Source organism: Urocitellus parryii, chromosome 11 (genome assembly GCF_045843805.1).
Source record: "Urocitellus parryii isolate mUroPar1 chromosome 11, mUroPar1.hap1, whole genome shotgun sequence".
Classification (NCBI taxonomy): domain Eukaryota; kingdom Metazoa; phylum Chordata; class Mammalia; order Rodentia; family Sciuridae; genus Urocitellus; species Urocitellus parryii.
The window spans coordinates 124,901,954-124,914,038 of NC_135541.1; the positions used below are offsets into that span (position 1 = coordinate 124,901,954).

The 12,085-nt window shown below is 48.9% G+C and overlaps 2 non-coding genes across 2 annotated transcripts; one reads left to right on the top strand and one right to left on the bottom strand.

The window, feature by feature from the left end:
- Positions 1-4,754: 4,754 nt before the first annotated feature.
- On the bottom strand, positions 4,755-4,918 carry LOC144249419 (U1 spliceosomal RNA). Its single transcript, XR_013342216.1, has one exon. It is a non-coding gene; the product is annotated as a U1 spliceosomal RNA (small nuclear RNA).
- A 3,846-nt stretch (positions 4,919-8,764) lies between these two features.
- LOC144249422 (U1 spliceosomal RNA) lies at positions 8,765-8,928 on the top strand. Its single transcript, XR_013342219.1, has one exon. It is a non-coding gene; the product is annotated as a U1 spliceosomal RNA (small nuclear RNA).
- The last annotated feature ends 3,157 nt before the right edge of the window (positions 8,929-12,085 follow it).

The window sequence follows — 12,085 nt, forward strand, 5'->3', positions numbered from 1 at the left end:
GGAAGGTTTTTATTTCATCATCAATTCTGAAGCTTATTTTTTCTGGGTATTCTTGGCTGGCATTTTCTTTCAGAGATTGGTATTTAAGACATGCTTGCTTTGAGGGTCTGGGTTGAGGGTCTTGGGTTTTCCTTTAAATGTTACCTGTTGTGTTTCTCTAGAAGTCTTTAAAAATTCTATCCTTATTCTGTATGTTAGGCATTTTCATAATAATGTGACTTGGTGTGGGTCTGTTGTAATTTTGTATATTTGAGGTCCTGTAAGCCTCCTGTATTTGATTTTCCATTTTATTCTTAGTTTTAGGAAATTTCCTGATATTATTTCATTGAAAAGATTGTGCATTCCTTTTCTTTGTATCTCTGAGCCTTCATCTATCCCAATAAATATTTAATTTTGTTTTTTCAGTTTATTCCATATTTCTTTTAAAATATTTTTTTAGTTGTTGTTCGACCTTAATTTTATTTATTTATGTTTGGTGCTAAGAATTGGACCCAGTGCCTCACACAATCACTGAGTTACAATCTCAGCCCTTATTCCATATTTCTAAGCCATTCTGTCCATGGTCTCTTAACATCTTTTCTCCATGGTCAACTTTGTTTTCAAGATATATATATATATATATATATATATATATATATATATATATACACACACACACACATATAAACCATATTTTTTATAAAGTATATATATATATATATATATATATATATATATGCATAGGGCTGGAGTTGTAGCTCAGTGGAAGAGCATTTGCCTAGCATGTGTGAGGCACTGGGTTCAATTCTCAGTACCACATACAAATAAATAGAGGTCCATCAACAAGTAAAAAATGTTTTAAATATATATAAATATATATATGCATTTTTTTCTTGTGCCAGCCCCTTCCTCCGCCTCTCCAGCTGCCGGTCGGCTCGGCCCCGCAGGCCAGGCGCGCCCGCGGGGAGCGGGGCGGGACCTCGAGCCGGCGGCCGGCAGCCGGCAGCCAGACCCGGGGGACCGCAGGCCGGAGCCACGTCCGGACAGGCCACAGCACGGCGGCCGCGGGGGCTGGTCCCGAACCAGCACTGAGCCACATCCCCAGCCCTTTTTGGTTTACATGTTATGTAAACATGACAGTCTCGCTGAGTCTCCTAAGGCCTCACTAAGTTACTGAGGCTGCTTTTGAACTCTTAATCCTCCTGCATCAGCCTCCCAACCTGCTGGGATTACAGGTGTGCATCACCATGCCTGGCAAGATCATACATTTTGTCTTCATTGCCTGAAACGCTGTCTTCCAAGTGATCTAGTCTGTTGACAAAGCTTTCCATTGAATTTCTAATTTGGTTTATTGATTTCTTCATTTCAAGGATTTCTGCTTGTTTTTGTTTTCCTAGAATCTCTATTTATTGAAGTGATGTTCACTTCCTGTATTTTCTCTGATTTCACTCCTTGTACCAACCTTGGTTTTGTCGTTTAACGCTGTACATTCTAAACTCCTTCTCTGACTCTTCTTCCACTGGGGTGTTGATGGATTCTGTTGTTGGAATATCTTGATTTATTTGGGGTGATTTGTTCCCTTGCTTTTTCGTGTTGTTTGTGTGTCCACCCATCTAACAGTGTGGATCTGAGGCAGCAGAATTTCTACCCCAGGGACTTGGTGTCCCTGAAGCTCTCCAGTACCTAACTTGCTGAGAAGTTGCTGTCTTCTTGGCTTCACCACAGAGCAGCCAGGAAAGCAATCTCCTCTATTCCTTCATCTTGAAAACCCTCTGCACTTTTCTCTATATTTCATAATTAAAGGGAAAAATTTTATCTTGGTTAGTTTCCTTTTAGCCTATCTTTAGTATAGGCGGCATACACTAGGCTAATTGTATTATTATATTGTCTCATTTGATTTATGCAACAATTTTGAAGTATTGATATTCTTTTTCAAATGACACTTGCGAAATTGAGGCCTAGCAAATTGAAAGAGTCAGTCCACGGTCAAACAGAAGAAACTGGTGGTTCAGGATCACCAAAGGCAGACAAAACCTAATGTTTTTGTCATAATATTCGTTGGTCCGATAGGCCTGGAAACCAGTATCCACGCAGTTCCCAGCCACGGCATTTGTGGCTGACACTCTAAAAAACTGTTCCTCTTGGTAAGGCAGTAAAAGTTGACTTCAGCTGTGGCTTATATATCTTACATTTGAGCAAAGAAGCCTCCTCCTGCTGCTGGAGAAAAATAGATGGCTCTTCATCAAACTAGATTGCAAGGAAAGCAAAAGGAGGCAGAGAGAAGCAAAGTGCAGAGGCAAAGCAAAGCTGCCCCCCAGGAGCCAGCCGTATTCATACCAATAGGTTACATTCAGTCACTGGCATCCTTAGTACATATTGTTCATTATGTCACCAAGCAGGTCACAGAGTTGGCAACATGATACAGCTTATTCCTTAGGTACATACTAAACTGCAATGTGCAATGTTAGGAGCATTGTGTAGCTCTCAATAATGTCCATTGTATAAAGTTACTGTTATGTGGACAGGTTCAGACACAGTGAAACATATGGTTGTCTAACAAGAGAGTTCCTTTATTCCCAGGAGCTGAGTGTTTGAGATCAAGGTTTTGAGGCTGATAAGACTCTATCTGAGCCTCCTCATGGAGGGCATTGCCACAGCAGCTAGGCATTGCACATGCATTAGTTATCTTACTAGTTCCTGGGAGAAACTGCAGAATATTCCAACAGTGGAAAACAAAACACCTGCGATTCCTCGGGAATTTGCTCACCAGATGGAATTCTCTGACTTGTACGTTTCCACAGCCAGAACCCTTACACCAGATCAGTTTGTAGGACTCATGGCTTCTACTGGCAATGTCCTAAATACCTGCTGAGCTTCCTGTGACTCTAAGTGATTTTCTTTGACTACTGATGTTAGTACTGCCTCCTGCTCTGCCAGGATATCAGAACCTTCTGGGACTTTGCAGACCTGAGTTTGGTACTTGAGTAGGCACGGGGGACACCACAGTCCTTCCTGCCATGGTCATGCCTTTCCCATTAGGCTAGGTTTCAGAGCAGTGAGGAGGGGGTCACCAAACACCTGAGAGAGGTTGACAACATGCTGGCATCCACCAACACCGAAGTGTAGCTGACCCCTCAGGCATTTTCAGTTGGGGAAAAAAAAAAAACAATACTTTTTTTCTTCTCTCCTTCTCCTTCTTCCTGGAGATTGAACCCAGAGATACTTAACCACTGAGCCGCATCCTCAGCCCTTTTATTTTGAGACAGGGTTTGGCTGAGTTAGCTAGGACCTCCATAAGTTGCTGATATTGACTTTGAACTTTTGATCCTCCTGCCTTAGCCTCTGGAGTTTAAAGAGATTATAGGCATAAGGCATGAGCCAGGATGCCAGCTCCCACCCACCCCCACCCTCACCCCCCAAAAAGACTTCCGACAGTTAACAATAACTGTTTACTATTTGTACTGCCATTTGAGGGGAAGGGATACCAAGGAACATCCACAATTGGTCAGGCCACTGATGCATGTCAGGGGAAAATGAGACTGAGAGGGTAGCACTCCTTTCTGACTATGAAGGCAATAAGCAAGGGCTGGGGATGGGAAGGAAAAAGAAACCTTAAATTTGAAGAGGTGGCTTTAGGTGTAAAGGATGGTTTAGAATGATGTTGAAAGGCATTTCCGAAAAGGACACAGGATGTGCTAGCGAGGCAGCCATCACTGAAGTCTGACGAAAGGGAGGAGGTCGGTAGGAAAACTGCCCTAGTGGAAGCCCCAGGAGATGAATGTGGTCCTGGCTCCTGTTCAAGAGTTCCTATTAGATATTCCTGAGAGGACAGCAGAGAATTGTGACCCGGGTGTCCTGAGAATATGAGCAAGATGGCAAGATATCAGGGCGGAGCTGTTCCTGTACACATGATGAACCTGTTAGTTCCACTATTAGAACAATCACTGCAAGTATCCCAAGTCAATACCTTCTTTCCAAGAAAAGTCAACTATTTCTAGATACAGATTCTGCTTTGCTCAACTAGATTAGTTGTGCCCTGGGGACTTCGGAATGTTCCTGAAGTCTCTACAGATGGGCGTGTCCCCCTCATTGCAAGAATCACATATGCTGTAGTAAAGACCAAGTAACCGCACTACAGAGTACCGCCCATTGCGCAAATTCAGGCTTCTGCGAACCGCCCACTCATTTTTTTTTTTGAGAGACAATTTTTTAATATTTATTTTTCAGTTTTCGGTGGACACAACATCTTCATTTTATGTGGTGCTGAGGATCGAACCCAGCGCCCCGCGCATGCAGGCGAGCGCATTACCGATTGAGCCACCTCCCCAGCCCAAACCACCTACTCTTTACACCCTGGAAGGGCAGGGCGGGGCGGGGCATTAGGCCAGGACCAACCGCAGGTCCTTCTGGATCTAAGATCTAATAGAGCTTCTACTCATTCTGGGCCTGGGGAGTGTTCTGCCCTTGACGAAAAAGCGCCCCCTACCAGACTCTCCTTTCATCAAGGATGGAAGATCCGGAAACGGTTGTGAGAAAACCAGTTTGCCCCGACGCTTGCAACCCACCCCATCGTCCGCAGAAGCGTCCGCCTAAAGCGACAAGCAGGTATTCTTACGTCCCACCGGGACAGTGAACACAGCGGAAAACACCAAAGTAACTTACGGTAAGCCTAGAAAACTAGAGCAGAAGTGTAGGAAAGACAAAGAAACGACACCCGGCGAAAGACAAGGGAAGACTAGCTAAAGACAACAGCTGCTTTTTGGTACCGTAAACGCCAGGGGAAAGCGCGAACGCAGTCCCCCACTACCACAAATTATGCAGTCGAGTTTCCCACATTTGGGGAAATCGCAGGGGTCAGCACATCCGGAGTGCAATGGATAAGCCTCGCCCTGGGAAAACCACCTTCGTGATCATGGTATCTCCCCTGCCAGGTAAGTATGAGTTGCTCGCCTTCTCGCCCACCTCAGCCTCACACGCCCTTCACTGTACACTCACGGTCACTTTACTTCACGCACTTCCGGGCTCTCTTGGCCCTTACACACAGCGGATACGACCCGTCTCGAGCAACATTCCTGCACTCGCTCCCACAACACGGGGAAATGCACCGCGTTTAAGCTTCAGGTGCCCAAACAGCAGCCCCTGCGCTGTCTCATCTACATAAATCACGCCCTATCTATGGCGTCACGCGTGGCGCCCTGCCCTACGCTACACGCCCCGCCCCTCGTCCGCTCCTCCCTCTTCCGAGCGCGCAGCTCCGGGCCGGGCAAGTGCCTTCGGCCTCAGCCTCTTTCCCTCACGCCCCGCCCGGTGTCAGGGCGGTGCGCGGAGCCCGGGCCTGGTCTTCCGGAACTGCGGGGAGGACAACTCCAAGACTCTGAGCTTCCAAGTCGTGATCAAAAAGATCGATTTGAGCCGGGCGCAGAGGCACACGCCTGGGATCCCCGTTACTCCGGAGCCCGAGGCAGGAGGATCGCTCACTCGGCGGCGAGACCCTGTCTCAAAATGAAAAGGGCTGAGGATGTTGCTCAGGGCCAGAGCGTCCCGGGTACGATTTTCGGAACTGAAAACACGCACGGTTTTATTCACTTGGAATTCACCAGCAGCCAATGAATTCTAGGCCCCTAGAATTAGCATTCCCCAAAATGGGTCTTTTGAGTTTGTTTATGTTCTTACAGCATCCAACTGTAAGAAGACGGGTAGAAGAGAATGGTGGGAACACGAAGTTCAGAGAATCTGTGAAATGAGCCTACTGTGTGGAACCCCCACATGCTTTCTCTGCCCCAAAGCAGTCTCCGTACCTCCTCCTGGCCTGAGGGCTGAGGACCAATGCCAGTCAGGGTAGCTAAGGTATAATGGAGGGTCCAGATGAAGCCAGATTTAAAGATAGTCAGTGTAGTTAGGTAAATCGGGTCTAATATCGAGTAAGATCCAAAATGGAGGCCATGTTGAGAATGAAGTGGGGGGGGGGAGCAGAACAATTCTTGGAATGTTAATGTCCCCAAGGCCCAGAGCCCATCCCAAAGAAGTGTCAATGAAACAGCTCCCAGCAAACTTGAAGATGCTGACCCAAAAGTCCTTCCTGCCCAGATTACCCCTTTGGCTCACCTGGGCCCCACCCTTGACAGAACAAAGGACAGGAATGTGACCCAAATGCGGGAAAGCTAAAGAAGTCTTTAGCAATAAAAAGGGGAGACACGAATTCCACCTCTTGGGTCCTCTTCTTCCTCTGGGTGTAAGGGACCGGCGAAACGTCGGAGGAAGAGACCACAAGAGACTAGCTCCATGCAATTGGCTAAAGGGGATTTATTGAACCAGCATGCTAGGGCTCCGAGCCCACTGGAGAAAGGAGAGCAGCCCAGAGCCCAGAGCAGAGGTCAAGCAGAGCTTAAGTACACTTTTTGGAGAGGGTGGGGGGCTTTGCATACATCAGAACAAATCATCTTGAGGCGCAGGAAAATTGAACAACAACTTTGAGACATGATTAGTACATTCATTGGCGGGAACAGTCTGGGCAGGGGTGATTGGTCACTCCTGAGCGGGGTACACATTTAAACTGATTGGTTTTGTGGCCTGGATGCTTACGTGCTGAGCTATTTGGAGCCCTTAGCTAATAAACAACCGGGGAATCAATGGAAATATTTACTGGGCAGTTCAGGTATTGTCCTAACAGCTACAGAGATTACAGGTTCCGGGGGTAGCAGAGGAATTTTAACAATTCCTGGTCTATTATTTTTTAGCCCAAGCCTTGTAATTTAGAAACCTTACAATGCCCGGTCTTTTACACTTTAACTCAGACTTTTGCAGCTTAGAATCAGCTTAGAAATTTTACCTTTACACGGGGAAGTCTTTTCTGCTGTCCTTTACTAAACTTCTACTTTCCACTCTGACCTTGCCTCTGCGTGCTTTTCTGGTGTTATACTTCAACATTGGGGAAGCAAGGACTGTCACCGGTAAACAGCCGTAACACAGAGAGGATGATGAGTGATCATCACTGGTTACCAAACAGGAGCATGGGTTTTTAGCTTCTGTGATCCTGCTCCTGGGCACTCCAAAATGCTAACAATTAACTTCTGCTTCCCCGCTCTTAGGCACATACCCAGAAAAGGAAAGTGAAGACAATAATTAAAAGAGGGATTCCAGGGTCTACAAAATAGTGAGATGCTCCTCCTCCCACGGACACCCAGCTCTTGGGCCCCTTCTCTTGGAAGAGTCTGTCACTATCACTTTCTTTCTTAAATAAAACTTGCTTTCTCTGATTGACTTGGCATTTCTCAGGTGTTCAATCTTCAACACTGGGGAACAGGGACCAGTTTCTGTTCTCCAAAACCAGTATCAGAACCTGAGGACTCAAATGCCAAAGCAGATACAACACTACCACTGAGCTCCAGACCTAATCCAAAAGCTTCTCACGTTAACCAAATTCTACTCAAGTTTTTGACTTTATTTCTTTTTTGGTACCAAGGATTATAACCCAGTGGTGCTTAAACTTGAGCCACATTCCCAACCTTTTATTTATTTTGAAACAGGGACAAGTTAATTTGCTGAGGCTGGTTTGAATTTGTGATTTTTGGCCTCAGCCTCCCGAGCAGCTTGGATTAAAGGCCTGTGCCACTGAGACCAGCTCTATTGGAGCTTTCTAATCCTCTTCCCAACTCTCTTTAGCTTTTGCGCTTCCCAATTCAATTCTTTTTTTTTTTTTTTTTTTTTTTTTAGAGAGAGAGTGAGAGAGGAGAGAGAGAGAATTTTTAATATTTATTTTTTAGTTCTCGGCGGACACAACATCCTTGTTGGTATGTGGTGCTGAGGATCGAACCCGGGCCGCAGGCATGCCAGGCGAGCGCGCTACCGCTTGAGCCACATCCCCAGCCCCCCCCCAATTCAATTCTATCGGTCAGTTTTAGCAAGAATCATCCTAAGTTTGGACAGAATTTCCAACAATTGATATCTGAGCACCCTTTATTTATAGAAGCGTTTCTTCTTCCTCCGCGTTAGGCTAGATGATGTCTGAGAACTTGTCTGTTTTTCAGCAAGAATCCTGGGAGGTAAGGGTCGGGCATAGAGTGGTACAGCCTTTGCCTACCATGTGCCTGGCAAGAGGTCAATACGCTCTTCACCCAAACACGGGTTAAGAAACCGGGCAGAAAAAAACCGTGCGTGTTTTCAGTTCCGAAAATCGTACCCGGGACGCTCTGGCCCTGAGCAACATCCTCAGCCCTTTTCATTTTGAGACAGGGTCTCGCCGCCGAGTGAGCGATCCTCCTGCCTCGGGCTCCGGAGTAACGGGGATCCCAGGCGTGTGCCTCTGCGCCCGGCTCAAATCGATCTTTTTGATCACGACTTGGAAGCTCAGAGTCTTGGAGTTGTCCTCCCCGCAGTTCCGGAAGACCAGGCCCGGGCTCCGCGCACCGCCCTGACACCGGGCGGGGCGTGAGGGAAAGAGGCTGAGGCCGAAGGCACTTGCCCGGCCCGGAGCTGCGCGCTCGGAAGAGGGAGGAGCGGACGAGGGGCGGGGCGTGTAGCGTAGGGCAGGGCGCCACGCGTGACGCCATAGATAGGGCGTGATTTATGTAGATGAGACAGCGCAGGGGCTGCTGTTTGGGCACCTGAAGCTTAAACGCGGTGCATTTCCCCGTGTTGTGGGAGCGAGTGCAGGAATGTTGCTCGAGACGGGTCGTATCCGCTGTGTGTAAGGGCCAAGAGAGCCCGGAAGTGCGTGAAGTAAAGTGACCGTGAGTGTACAGTGAAGGGCGTGTGAGGCTGAGGTGGGCGAGAAGGCGAGCAACTCATACTTACCTGGCAGGGGAGATACCATGATCACGAAGGTGGTTTTCCCAGGGCGAGGCTTATCCATTGCACTCCGGATGTGCTGACCCCTGCGATTTCCCCAAATGTGGGAAACTCGACTGCATAATTTGTGGTAGTGGGGGACTGCGTTCGCGCTTTCCCCTGGCGTTTACGGTACCAAAAAGCAGCTGTTGTCTTTAGCTAGTCTTCCCTTGTCTTTCGCCGGGTGTCGTTTCTTTGTCTTTCCTACACTTCTGCTCTAGTTTTCTAGGCTTACCGTAAGTTACTTTGGTGTTTTCCGCTGTGTTCACTGTCCCGGTGGGACGTAAGAATACCTGCTTGTCGCTTTAGGCGGACGCTTCTGCGGACGATGGGGTGGGTTGCAAGCGTCGGGGCAAACTGGTTTTCTCACATCCGTTTCCGGATCTTCCATCCTTGATGAAAGGAGAGTCTGGCAGGGGGCGCTTTTTCGTCAAGGGCCAGAACACTCCCCAGGCCCAGAATGAGGAGAAGCTCAACAAGGTAAAGAATTTGAGCCACTTTGATTCCGCTTTTCAACTGTCAGTGTTTCTTGTTTAGCTATATATTTCTAGGATAAGTTACCAACTGGGCTCCATGGTAAGAGCTGGCAGGTGGGAGGAAAGGCAGGAAAGGGAGGGGGGAGGAAAGGGAGGGGGAGGAAAGGGAGGGGGGAGGAAAGGGAGGGGGGAGAAAGGGAGGGGGGAGGAAAGGGAGGGGGGAGGAAAGGGAGGGGGGAGGAAAGGGGAGGGGGGAGGAAGGGAGGGGGGAGGAAGGAAAGGGAGGGGGGAGGAAAGGGAGGGGGGAGGAAAGGGAGGGGGGAGGAAAGGCAGGAAAGCAGGAAAGGGAGGAAAGGGAGGGGGGAGGAAAGGCAGGAAAGGGAGGGGGGAGGAAAGGCAGGAAAGGGAGGGGGGAGGAAAGGCAGGAAAGGGAGGGGGGAGGAAGGAGGAAGGGAGGGGGGAGGAAAGGGAGGGGGGAGGAAAGGGAGGGGGGAGGAAAGGGAGGGGGGAGGAAAGGGAGGGGGGAGGAAAGGGAGGGGGGAGGAAAGGGAGGGGGGAGGAAAGGGAGGGGGGAGGAAAGGGAGGGGGGAGGAAAGGGAGGGGGGGAGGAGGGAGGGGGGAGAAAGGGAGGGGGGAGGAAAGGCAGGAAAGGCAGGAAAGGGAGGGGGGAGAAAAAGGGAGGGGGAGGAAAGGCAGGAAAGGGAGGGGGAGGAAAGGCAGGAAAGGGAGGGGGGAGGAAAGGCAGGAAAGGGAGGGGGAGGAAAGGGAGGGGGGAGGAAAGGGAGGGGGGAGGAAAGGAGAGGGGGAGGAAAGGGAGGGGGAGAAAGGGAGGGGGGAGGAAAGGGAGGGGGGAGGAAAGGGAGGGGGGAGGAAAGGGAGGAAAGGCAGGAAAGGGAGGGGGGAGGAAAGGGAGGGGGAGGAAAGGCAGGAAGGGAGGGGGGAGGAAGAGGGGGAGGAAAGGGAGGGGGGAGGAAAGGCAGGAAAGGCAGGAAAGGGAGGGGGGAGGAAAGGGAGGGGGGGGGAAAGGGAGGGGGGAGGAAAGGGAGGGGGAGGAAAGGCCAGGGGGGAGGAAAGGGAGGGGGGAGGAAGGGAGGGGGGAGGAAAGGGGAGGGGGGAGGGAAGGGAGGGGGGAGGAAAGGGAGGGGGGAGGAAAGGGAGGGGGGAGGAAAGAGGGAGGAAAGGGAGGAAAGGGAGGGGAGGAAAGGGGGGAGGGAGGAAAGGGAGGGGGGAGGAAAGGGAGGAAAGGGAGGAAAGGGAGGGGGGAGGAAAGGGGGGAAAGGCAGGAAAGGGAGGGGGGAGGAGAGGGAAGGGGGGGCAGGAAGGGAGGAAAGGGAGGGGGGAGGAAACTCTCCTTCTCAGGTGTTGTCCATGAAGGGTTAACTTATCCAGACAGTGAAAGATAAAAGCTGCTTTTATGTGAACTTCTCAGACTGTGAACTTTTGAACCCGTCGCCTTACACACTGGGTATAAAACTCTGAAACTACCTGAACTCGGGGTTCAGGGGATTGATTGATTACAGCAAAATCTGTGCCCTTTGAGCCTGGCTGCAGCCAAATAAAACTCTTTCCTGCTGTCCTTCTGTGCCTTGCTTGGTCTGTCCCTACAACAGAGAATTTACCTCCATTTTAGCAAACTTAACACAATATAATTGCACCACAGTCCTCATTTATGCAGTCGTCACCGACATAGCTGGATATTCATAGCTGGAAATCTGTGAGAGCTGGGGATATAGTTCTTTTGGTAGAGTGCTTTCCTAGGCATTCACAAGACCCTGGCTTCAATGTCCAGCACCACATTAAAAAAAGAAAAAGAAGAAATCTAATCCCTGTCCTAGGGAGTCCAAGATGGCCAGATGGTAGTCTCAACGCCCATTTTAAACACCATTATTGCATCTACTGGTCGAAGGGTTTTCCCTCTTGAGACCGAAGATTTTCTTAGATCTGCAGAGCCAAGGGAAGAGTGATAGGAAAAAAATTTCCATTAATGTGTCACTGGTGGTAATGAGAGAACTGCTTCAAGTTTCACCATTTGATTTTGAACATTTATCACTGATTTAGAGCATATTCTACATCCTGAGGGATAGTACCTAGGTCCTCAAGGTATTGTCATCCAACTGGGTTCTGAAATTGAATCTTCTTCAAGAAGACATTCCACCATCCCATGTAGCTAAGGATAAAACCAATGGGCAAAAGCCGTTACAACTGTCAGTGAGTTCTTGGTCAGAAGCAGTGCTACATGAATACCTTAATGTGGAATAATGCATTCTGAAAGTTGGCACAATTCCTCCTCTGAGCCACAGAGCCCAGGGTCTGGTCCCGGAAGTCTTTCAAATCTACCCCATGTGCGCATATCCTCATTCCAGAGGACCCCTTTGGTAGTCTGCTGAGGCCTTCACAACAACTGTCAGAATTTTGTTTGTTTGGGGCAGGGTCTCGCTAAACTGCTGAGGCTGGCTTGGAACTCATAATCCTCCTTTCTCAACCTCCCCGGGCGCTGGGATTACAGGCATGACCCACAGGGGAAAAAATTAAAGAGGTGCTGAGGATCAAACTCAGAGCCTTGTGAGTGCTACATAGTGTTATAATTGAGTTACACTCCCAGTCCAAATTTTTTTTTTTTAGAATTTTTTTTAATATTTATTTTTTAGTTCTCCGCGGACACAACATCTTTGTTGGTATGTGGTGCTGAGGATCGAACCCGGGCCGCAGCATGCCAGGCGAGCACGCTACCGCTTGAGCCACATCCCCAGCCCCCAAAATTTTTTTTTACATATCTTTTATGTATTTTTTTTATGGTACTGAAG